At 37.8% G+C, this 11,907-nt stretch overlaps 1 pseudogene; it reads right to left on the bottom strand.

Annotated features, from left to right (window-relative positions):
* Positions 1–10,530: 10,530 nt before the first annotated feature.
* Positions 10,531–11,418, bottom strand: LOC136383979 (olfactory receptor 4A47-like; annotated as a pseudogene).
* Between the last annotated feature and the right edge of the window lie 489 nt (positions 11,419–11,907).

The raw sequence follows: 11,907 nt of genomic DNA on the forward strand, positions 1-11,907 counted from the left end.
CTTAGAAGAAAACATAGGCAGTAAGTTCTCGGACATCTCTCGGAGCAATATATTTGCTGATTTATCTCCACGGAGAAGTGAAATAAAAGACAGGATAAACAAATGGGACTATATCAAACTAAAAAGCTTTTGCACAGCTAAAGACAACAAGAACAGAATAAAAAGACAAACTACACAATGGGAGAACATATTTGACAATACGTCTGATAAGGGGTTAATAACCAAAATTTATAAAGAACTTGTTAAACTCAACACCAGGAAGACAAACAACCCAATCCAAAAATGGGCAAAAGAGATGAATAGACACTTCTCCAAAGAGGACATACAGATGGCCAATAGGCATATGAAAAAATGCTCAACATCACTAATCATTAGAGAAATGCAAATTAAAGCCACAATGAGATATCACCTCACACAAGTCAGAATGGCACTTATCAACAAAACAACACAGAATAAGTGCTGGCGAGGATGTGGAGAAAAGGGAACCCTCCTGCACTGCTGGTGGGAATGCAGACTGGTGCAGCCACTGTGGAAAACAGTATGGAGATTCCTCAAAAAACTGAAAATCGAACTGCCTTTTGACCCAGCTATCCCACTTTTAGGAATATACCCCAAGGACACCATAGAACAGCTCCAAAAGGAGAAATGCACCCCCATGTTTGTGGCAGCATTGTTCACAATAGCAAAGATCTGGAAACAGCCCAAATGTCCGTCAGAGGACGAGTGGATTAAAAAGCTTTGGTACATATATACTATGGAATACTACTCAGCCATAAGAAATGATGACATTGGATCATTTACAATAACATGGATGGACCTTGACAACATTATACGGAATGAAATAAGTAAATCAGAAAAAAAACTAAGATGAATCCATACATATAAGGGACATAAAAATGAGACTCAGAGACATGAACAAGAATGTGATGGCAATAGGGGTGGGTGGAGGGTGGAGGGGGATGGGGTGAAGAAGGAGAGAGGGGTTGGGGGAGGGGAGGGGCACAAAGAAAACCAGATAGAAGGTGACAGAAGACAATTTAACTTTGGGGGAGGGGTATACAGCACAATCAAATGTCAAAATAATCTAGAGATGTTTTCTCTCAACATATGTACCCTAATTTATCAATGTCACTGCATTAAATTTAATAAAAAAAAAGTTCAAAAAAAAGAAAGCTTATTATCATAGCCTTAATTCCCTTGTAAATGGGCCAAGAGGTGAAAATATTCTATAGTTATCACTTGAAGTAATTGCATTACTGAATTTGCAAGTCTAAGTTTCTAGTCAGAGAAATTAGGATTCATACACCGTATATGCTTTATCAAATAATTAACTTTTTATGGGGGGTGCAGACAGGGACAGACAAAAAAGGAAAGAGATGAGAAACATCAACTCATAGTTGCAGCACCTTAGTTGTTCACTGATTGCTTTTCCTATGTGTCTTGATGAGGGAAGGGGATGCAGCCAAGGCAGTACTTGCTCAAGCCAGCGATCTTGGGCTCAAGCCAGAGACATTCAGCTTTAAGCCAGATAACTTTGAGCTCAAGCCAGTGACCATGGGGTCATGTCTATGATCCCATACTCAAGCCAGCAACCTCAGGGTTTTGAATCTGGTACCTCAAGCATCCCAGGCCAATGCTCTATCCACTGTGGCACCACCTGGTCAGGCTCAAATAATTGACTCTTCACAAGGAATCTCCATCGGTATTACTTGAATAGCAAACTTAACTAATGTATTTATTATTAATTCATTGGGAAAACTTGAGTTAAATAATCTCTTAATTGAAATTTTGTTATATTAAGGTATATCCATGTCAAAAAGGAGTTTTTGAGTTAATCTCAATGATTTAATTGGTTATTTCCTATTCAAGTTCAACAAGTTTATTAGTAATTTCTTTAATGTATTTGTTCTTAAGAGCAACTAATGACAAAATAAGAATTCTATGTTCTTTAAACAGGTATTGTCAGTGCTGAATTTGTGATTTACATTTTAGTCTTCATTTTATGACATAAGTATTACTGTATTTCCCTATGTATAAGACGCACCCATTTTTGAAAATTTGGGGTCTAAAAACTGGATGTGTCATCCTGGTTGGTTGGCTCAGTGATAGAGCATTGGCCCAAAGTTTCAATGTCCCGGTTTGATTCCTGGTCAGGGCACACAGAAGGAGTGCCTAACTGCTTCTCCACCCTTCCCCCTCTTCTTTCTCTCTATCTCTCTCTTATTCTCCCTCAGCCAAGGCTCCATTGGAGCAAAGTTGGTCCAGGCACTGAAGATGGATTCCATGGCCCCTGCCTCAGGTGCTAGAATGGCTCCGGTTGCAACGGAGCAACAGCTCTGATGAGCAGAGCATTCCCCCTGGTGGGCATGCGGGGTGGATCCCAGTAGGGCACATGCAGTAGTCTTTCTCTTTGCCTCCCTACTTCTCATTTCAGAAAAATATAAAAAAACAACAAAAGAAAAAACTGGGTGTGTCTTATACAGTGGTTGTAGTTTTTTCACTTTCATTTCCCTCTTTTTTGTGCAAATGAGAAGTTATATGAATTTTATGATAAATAAAACTTGAGTTCAATAACTTTATGTTTTTCACATTTCAGGCTCCAAAATTAAGGTGTGTCTTATACATGCGGAAATACAGTACTTGTTCCTGAGAAAAAGATTGCCCCGGTTGCTGGTGGGTCAACATTTCATAAAACCTTAGGTTGGAGGAAATGCATGAACCCCCCTGATGGTGTGAACTTGATCACCTTTGTCACATCCACCTTCACCAGAGCAGAGATGCCAGGTCTGCTACAGACTCTTCCATGGGAAATCCAGATTGAACTTTTTAACTAAAAAATATATGATTTAGCCTCTTAGCTGCTTAGTTAAGGGACACAGATGCCTCCCTGAAAGCTTAACAGAAGGTGGAAAGTTTTATTTTAAAGCTTCATCTGTGCAGAGAGAAAACAATGAAAGCATCCCTTTTAATTTATTAAGTTTATCAAACTAATCAGAGTGGCAAAAGCCTGGATTAAAAATCCTAATAGAAGATTGCATTTTACTTTATTTACAGGTAACTCATTAAATGAAAGGAAAATAGGACCATAGAGTTAGTAGAGATGGTTTCCATTTAACTCATTAGGTCTAAATTATCCATGGGGGTACATATTTCAGTATCTATGTTCTAATTGAGTACATTAAATTTGTTTTGTCATTTCATTTATATATATCTCAATTAGTAGACTACAGTGAAAAGGCATAAATATATAAACACTTTTTTTAACTGCATATTCAAAAACTAATCATTAAATGTCTCCTAAGTAAAATGCATGGGTATTTGTTTTGATGAAAACATATTTATCCCCAATAAGTAATTATGAAAGTTTAATTTTAAGTGTAAACATATACAATATTCTGCCCATATCAATGTTTTTATTGAGTTTGAAGATTTAGGAATGATGTATATAGGATACATAATTGAGGAAGGAAAACATCTGCCTGGCCAAATGGATCAGCTAAACTAATTCCAGCCATAAATAAATAGAATAAAGCTGTCATTACTGGATCATATAACTTTTTAACTAGATAATCAAACTTCATACTAATAACTTACAGGCTGACATATTTATGTATCCCATATATTTTATTGAACATCTACTCAATGGCAGACATTGAATAAGATATCAAGATATAAAAAGCTATCAAGATTTTAAAAGACTACATTCCTTGGCCCCAGATGATCATCCTGTCATATGAAAGTCCCGGGTTCAATTCCCAGTCAGGACATAGAGGAGAAGTGACAATCTGCTTCTCTACCCCTTTTCCCCTTTCTCTCTCTCTCTTTCTCTTCTCCTTCCACAGTCATGGCTTGAATGGTTCGAGCAAGTTGGCCCTGGGAGCTGAGGATTGCCCCATGACCTTGCATTAGTTCAGTTGCCGTGCAATGGAACAATGCCCCAGATGGGCAGAGCATAGCCCCATAGAGGGCTTGCTGGGTGGATCCCATTTGGGGCATATGCAGGAATCTGTCTCTCTGCCTCCCCGCCTCCCGCTTAACAAAAAAGCAAAAAAAAACAAAACAAAACAAAAAAACAAAAAAAAAAAAAAAAAAAAAGAAAAGAAAAGAAAAGAAAAGAAAAAGAAAAAGACCACATTTCTTACCCTGGCTGAATAGTCTTGTTAGAGCATTGTCCTGAAGCACAGAGGATGCTAGTTTGAACCCTGGCCAGGGTGGATACAGGAACAGATCAATGGTCCTGTCTCTCCCTTCCTTTCACTAAAATGAATAAATAAAGAAATTTAAAATACCATAATCCTTTCTCTAAAAAGCTTAGAGTGCAGTGGGCCAGGCAAGTCCGCCAATTAATCATGAAAATACCGTGTTGTTGGTGGTGCATAAACAGTAGATACCATTTGCTATAGCATTACAGGGACTGGTCAGTAACGGCTTCAGTAAGTTAGACAGTGCCCCCTTCTTCTACCCACAGCCATGACATTTGTATGTGGATCATAATTCAAGATGTTTCTCTGTGAACTAAGAAGGAGATGAGCATTCCACGTAGAGGATACAATTCGAGGGAAAGCACAGAAACAGGAAGGACTGCAGGCTGCTGCAGGGCCTGCATGTTTATAGTAGCAAGAGTACAGAGTCTCTTCGCTAGCATGGCAAGAGGTAAGGCTCTTGCCACACAGGTTAATTGTTTTGTTATTGTTATACTTGCTCTTTCTTTTTTTTATTGAATTTATTGGGGTGACATTGGTTAATAAAATTTTATAGGTTTCAGGTGTACAATTCTATAACACATCATCTGTGTTTTATATTGTGTGTACTAGCCCAAGACAAGTCTCCTTTTATCACCATTTATCCCCCATGTCCTCTTCTACCTCCCCCCACCTTCCCCACAGGTTCATTCTTAAATGATCTTTGAGACCACATTTAAAGAAATTTAGTTCAACTTGTAGGAAAATTGATAAGTTTGGAGAATGACATGATGACATCTTCCTTTGGAAATGATTTGTAAGACTGGAGAAAGAGGTATGAGACCAGGACTGACTCCGATGTGCTAAGGGTTCTTATTTGTCATAATTCCAGCAGATAGCATACTCAACCTAAGGTAAACCAAAGAGGGTGTACACATGGATTAATTTCAAAGGTGTTGGCAAAGTGTAGGGGATCACAAAGGAGCATGCATGAACTGGGGACTAGGAGGAGAATGAAAGGTTATAAGAACCAGGACAAAACGAGTCACGCAAAGTGGGTGGCTTCAAAAGAAGCAGTGACTTCAGTCTCAACACAACCACCCTAAAAGACTTCACGGAAAGGGACCAGAAAATTAAATATCCCATACTTGCTCTCTTCTCTCATTGCAATCTCTTGTTAAGGCTCTTCATTGGCCAAACTGAACCTGAAACCAGAGGACAGAGCTGCACAGGGCCAGTTGGAAAAGGCAAGTGAGGGGATATTGAAAGACAAACCAACAATATCCAGTATTGTAGCAATTATAATTTAATAACAAAACAAAGGCCTTGGTGATAGAGAAAAGGGCAGGATTTTAAAAATATGTAAAAAGCATAATAACTAAGATATGACCTAATTGTACCAATTGAGTGGTAAGCAGTAGTCAAATATGACTGCAGGATTTTTAGCTTGAGTAACTGAAGAGATGCAAGTGATGGTGCTAGTGTATATTTCCACTCATCTTGCTACCTCTGCTAATCTGGAACACATTAGTCCCAGTTCTAAACTACTCTCCTGTCTCCAGACATAGCCTCATCCTCTTCTAAAGTTCAGACTAGTAACCCAGCTATAATTCTTCCTGTCCTACAATCTAGTACCCTAATGACCTCCTCATCATGCCCACAGGTCACTGAATGCTGACTTCTAGCTTGCCTTTCTTATTTTTGTTCACTCCAAAGTGACTACAAAATTCATGTGACTATTAAATTCATCAAAAGCTAATCTAATTTCAGTTAGTTCATCTCTGAGTGACATTATCTTGACATTATCTTGCACTTCTGTGCTTTAGAAACATTTTCTTTCTTAATTACATCTAAGAAATACTACACACCAGTGTTAACTCTGACAAGCTCTTATTCTCTCAGCCCTCTTTAATGTTTTATGCATACTGTCTAAATACATTAATTAAATTATGTACAAGATACACTGGTGGCTCAGCAGAAAGAAGATTTATTTTACCTTTCAAAATTAGGCTTCACAAAATATGTAAATATAACACATAACTTAATTACTGGAAGATTAGAAGTTTGCTAGTTCTACAAAAGGCAGAGGGGAGACTAAACAGAGAGAGACTATTGTGCTCAACCATGTGAAGGTATAAAAAACCATGCATGTTAAAAATTGCAAATAGTTCATCACTGGATAGGATGATAAAGTAAGCAATGCAGAATCCTCAGGTAGAAAGAGTGAGGAAAATTTATACTAGGTAAATATCATTTTCTTTTATTATAAGCACTACTAGAATGTTACATCTGGAAAAACAATTATCAATATGAATAAATCAATTTAGTAATGGACATTTAAAAAGCTCTATAATAATACTCATTCATTAATACAGATAAACCTATATAATAGTCATATATTATATATAAACATAACCTTATCTATTGTGTTAGTCAGTTTGGGCTGTCATAACAAAATATCATAGACTGGGTCATTTAAACACAAATTAATTTTTTTACAGTTCTGGAGACTGAAAAGTCTAAGATCAAGGTTCTGGCAGAGTTTGACTCCTGAGAGCTCTCTTCCTGGATTTCAGATAGCTGCCTTGTCCTCACATGGCCATTGTTCCAACAGTTTACAAGGAATATCTCTTCTTAGAAGAGACTAATGCTATCAGATCAGGGCCCTACCCTTACAAACCCAAATGATCCTTATTCTTTTGCTCTAGCTATTGCCACTTTGGATGTTAGGGCTTTAACATATGAGTTTTGGAGGAATGCAAACATTCAGTACATACCATCGGTCTACATCAGGGGTTGGGAACCTATGGCTCGCGAGCCAGATGTGGCTCTTTTGATGGCTGCATCTGGCTCTCAGACAAATCTTTGATAAAAAAAAAATAATAACGTTAAAAATATAAAACATTCTCATGTATTACAATCCATTAATTTCCTACCACTCATGTTCATGGTTGTGGGTGGCTGGAGCCAATCACAGCTGTCCTCCGGGACAACACCAAATTTTTATTGGATAATGCGTAACGTACATGGGTCATTGTATGGCTCTCATGGAATTACATTTTAAAATATGTGGCCTTCATGGCTCTCTCAGCCAAAAAGGTTCCTGACCCCTAGTCTATATCTAGGCTACTGAAATGGTGAAGCCAGCTCTTCTACAAGAGTCAACTACTTCACTGAATATATTGACCAATATTCTGTAGGTTCAATACTAAATAGAAGGATACTTTTTATTGCTTGTGTCCAAAGTATAGAGTTGATTTTTACATTTCTTGCATTCATCTTTGCAGTTAAGTTCTGAATGCTTTGATGCTTTTTTTTTTCTTTAGTCAAAAATTTTCCTAAGCAGATGTTCATGACAGATTGTGTTAAATGAGACCACTGTTGAGCAGAGGACTGCTGCTCTTACTAGAGAATTTGCCAGACCAGAACAGTAGCTAAACAAGTCCATTATGAACAGTTTAAATTTCTCCAGGACTGAACAACAGCCTCAGAATTTATAGCTTGTGGTCTCACAAAACCTAACGTTGTGAAAATGCCAGATTACTATCTATTATAACATTCACTTTAGCTCATAAATTTAACTAGAGAATGCTGTGTGTCATTCATCTTCTGTTTATTTTTCATTATAAATTCACAAAGTTTACTTAAAATGAATGAAAGTTTTATGTTGTCTACTATAGTCTGGTCATTCTGTCTTCAAGCCAAGCACAACATTTAATGGCAAATGCAGAATGGTGATTGGAGCTCAGTGTGGCTTCATTGACAGCTCACTAGTTTATCCATATGGAGCTGGTTTCACTCAATATGTCATTTTTACATTAAATGAACAATTTCACCATTAAGTGCCAAAGAAAAATGAATTTGTTTTTATTCCTTCTAATTGAACACAGACTCACTTTAAGTATTTTTTTTAATTCTGGAGAAAAATTTTGGGGGTCTCCAGATCAAGGTATCAATATTTGGGTAATATCTATTTAAATGCATCATTGTAGCATGTTTGATTTTCTGTACTTTTTTTTACTTTTATTTTTTCCTATTTTTGTCCATCTAGTACATTAACTTCCTGAAATTCCCCATCAACATTTTTTTCTTTATTCACATTAGAGTAGCTGAGGGCAATTTCTCCTTCCTCTAGGACATAAATCTTGTCTGCTAACATATTCTCTCCCCTGGTGCTCCTTGGCAAGAGCAGGGTGGAGATCCTGGAGTTCAGAAGTGTGGGTTGGTGATTAATGACCATAGAGGAAGCATTTCTAATTGCTGCTAATGAGGCCTTCACGCCTCTTTTTGAGCACCTTAATCACAGCACTGTTACTTAATCTTTATACTTGTCTCCACCATTACATAAAGCTCCTCAGGGCAGGAGTATGTCTTATACAGGGTAACATTCCTAGGACCCTGATTAGCACACAGTGAACAGAAAAATGTTTAATTTCAAGAATATTTGGGAGTGCTTAAGGATACTATCTTCCAATTCAAACAGATCTCATTTTGAGGCATGGCTTCACTACTGGAAACTTGGGTGGTCGTAGGCAAATGCAGTCTATGTCTGTTGTTTTCATTCCCACCACTATTCCCCTTTTTTCTGTTGCCAAACCCTGAGTTTTCCCCTTCTTCAGAGCATGAGGATGTGGATAGATTGGTCTAATCCCAACCCCAGATGGAGAGGTGGTCATGTGGTCCAGGCTAAAAAACTTGGATTTAGCTCAAAGACAAGTACAGCATGCAAGTCAGGCAGGCTTTTGCTGATAAGCCCAGGCTTGCCAAACTGTGGAAGAGAGAAAGTCTTTTCTCAAATGACAAAACTAAAACAATTTGGTAATGAGTTTGATGTGCTTTAAGGAAAATCATCCTGGATTACGGGACTACAGTGCTTTACAAGCAGCGAAACACTGGTATTTGGAGGGAAAAGTTCTATAAAGGCACCTGAGAAGCAGGGCATGATTGGCTAGGACAGTGGTCAGCAAACTCATTAGTCAACAGAGCAATGATTGAAATTTCTTTTGAGAGCCAAATTTTTTAAACTTAAACTATATAGGTAGGTACATTCCTTACTGAGGTAGCACCTGCACATGGTATCTTGTGTAAGAGCCACACTCAAGGGGCCAAAGAGCAGCATGTGGCTCGCGAGCCACAGTTTGACATCCAGGGGGCTAGGAGATTTCCATAAGGCAAGCAGGTCCTACTTTCTAGTGTAAGGTAAGCTAGCAAAGGTGAGTCAGAGGACTGTGAGTGGTGTATGTTGATCCCTCACAGTGTTTCCCATAAATGTGAGTGAGTGAGTTTAGTTTTGTGATGTGGCCAGGGACAGATTGCACTCCACTTTGTGGGTCCCAATAGAGGAATCAACTTTCTCACTGTTTGAAGCTAGGGATTGGCATGAGTTTATTGGAGCCAGGGTATGTACTTTTCCTCCCAGAAGAAATAATATGGAAAGAACAGAGGTCCTGGTACAATCTTCATTTGCACCCCATAGATGCAGACCTTGCCGGAATTCTACCTCTGGAATTTTTAGCTACACAGATCAATAAGTCCCCCTCACCTTTTTAAAAGTAATTCAAAGCATTTGATTAAATATGATACTTAAAATTTAAAGGATCCTGATTAATTCTTCAAGTTAAGATACCATGTCTACATATATAAAGAGAGGGATAATATAGAACTTACAATTGGATTAATGGGTTTAACAATACAATGTAAAATTAAACATTATATGTTGATAAATGTAAAAATAATGGCCAGTGCTTATAGACTTCTCTGTTCCAGGCACTGTTCTAAATGCTTTGTGCATATTTACTCATTAATCCCCATGACTCTTTTTTTTTATGTGACAGAGAGAGACACACACAGAGAGACACAGATAGAGACAGATAGGAAGGGAGAGAGATGAGAAGCGTCAATTCTTCATTGTGGCTTCTTTTTTTTTTTTTTTTTTGAAAAATATTGCTTTATTTAAGAGAAAACATGAAAAATCTGTTAACTAAAATAAATGTACAGTATTAACTATAGAAAAATCATTATCATATAGGCCATAAAGCTATAGTCTCAAGAGAGACATTTTATACATAAAAACTAAACATATATTCTTATAAGATATTAACACCTTAAAATATATCTTAAACAAAATGTATATACTAGATTAGAGAATCATAAAAATATAACAAATATATTTTGATCATTGAAAGTATTTACATAGAAACTGTTCTTTATCACGCCCAGGTTATTGAACCCAAGGAGAAGTTTACTACAGTTCAATAATCACATGGCTTTCCTGGAAAGAACAATTCTTCACTCAGAACAGATGAAGCGTTTGTCTGCTGACTCATTTCCTTTTTCTGGTCCAGAGTTTTTACATGGCACTTATCATCTCTCCATTTCTCAAAGTATAGATTAAGGGATTCAACATCGGGGTGATCATGGTGTAAAGCACAGTCAAGGATTTATCGATGGGTAACATAGAAGGAGGTCTCACATACATAAAAACACAAGGGACAAAGAAGAGGACCACCACAGTAATGTGAGAGCTACAGGTGGATGAGGCTTTGTGTCTCCCATCCTGAGTAAGATTCCTCAAGGTGTAGAGAATGACCCCATAAGAGATGAGTAACAGCACAAAGATGACCACACAGATTGCCACATCATTGGCGACCACAATGAGGCCAATAATGTAGGTGTCAGTGCAGGCAAGTTTCAATAAGGAGTACACATCACAGAAGAAGTGGTCAATGACATTGGGGCCACAGAACAGAATGTTGTAAACAAGCAGAAGTTGAACTACAGCATGTACAAAGCCCTGACCCAGGCCAACAGTAGCAGCAGAATGCACACTCGCTGATTCATGATTGTCATATAATGCAAGGGTTTGCAGATGGCCACATAGCAGTCAAAGGCATGACCACCAGGAGTAAAATCTCAGCAACATAAGATAAGTGTCCTATAAAAAGGTAGCTTAAGCGAGCTGTGAAGGAAATAGCTTTCTTCTCACAGAGTAAGTCTATAATCATATTTGGGTAACAGAAGTAGAATATACAGCATCCATAAAGGATAGGTAGCCAAGAAAGAAGTACATAGGGGTATCCAGGGTTGAGCTGACCACAACTGTCACGACAATCAGTAGGTTGCCCACCATGGTCACCATGTAAATGAAGAAGAACACAACAAATAATATTTTCTGACTCTGATGGCTCTGAATGAGCCCCAAGAGGACAAATTCAGTCACATTGTTCCTTTGTTCCATAGGTCTTTCTGTACATCTTACTTCAGAGTTCATGACAAAATTACCTGTAAATATTATTACTAGTGACTTCCTGAAATCTTAGAATAGTCTCTATTCATTCAACAAAGAAACATTATACTTCAGCATGTTGCAGTAATTTCAGAGATTATAAGAACAGGAGTGGTCCCTAACCTCAGCAATCTCACAGACTGGTAGAGAGGCACATAAATAGAGATATATGTGTGAAGAAGAGACATAAAATAACTGGGTTGCCACGGTATCTTTCCGTTTGGAAGCTAATAAAAGTGTACATCTAGCTAAGACCTTATGCAAAAGTAAAAACTGATTGAGGTTGAATAAAAAAACTAAAGCAACACTGACTTTATGTTTACTTTCTTTTTTTTAAATTTTATTTTATTCAGTTTTAGACAGGAAAGAGAGAGGGAGAGAGAGAGACAGAGAGGGAGAAAGAGGAGAGAGAGACAGAGAAAGGGAAGGGGGGAGGAGCAG

This window comes from Saccopteryx leptura, chromosome 12 (genome assembly GCF_036850995.1).
Source record: "Saccopteryx leptura isolate mSacLep1 chromosome 12, mSacLep1_pri_phased_curated, whole genome shotgun sequence".
NCBI lineage: Eukaryota > Metazoa > Chordata > Mammalia > Chiroptera > Emballonuridae > Saccopteryx > Saccopteryx leptura.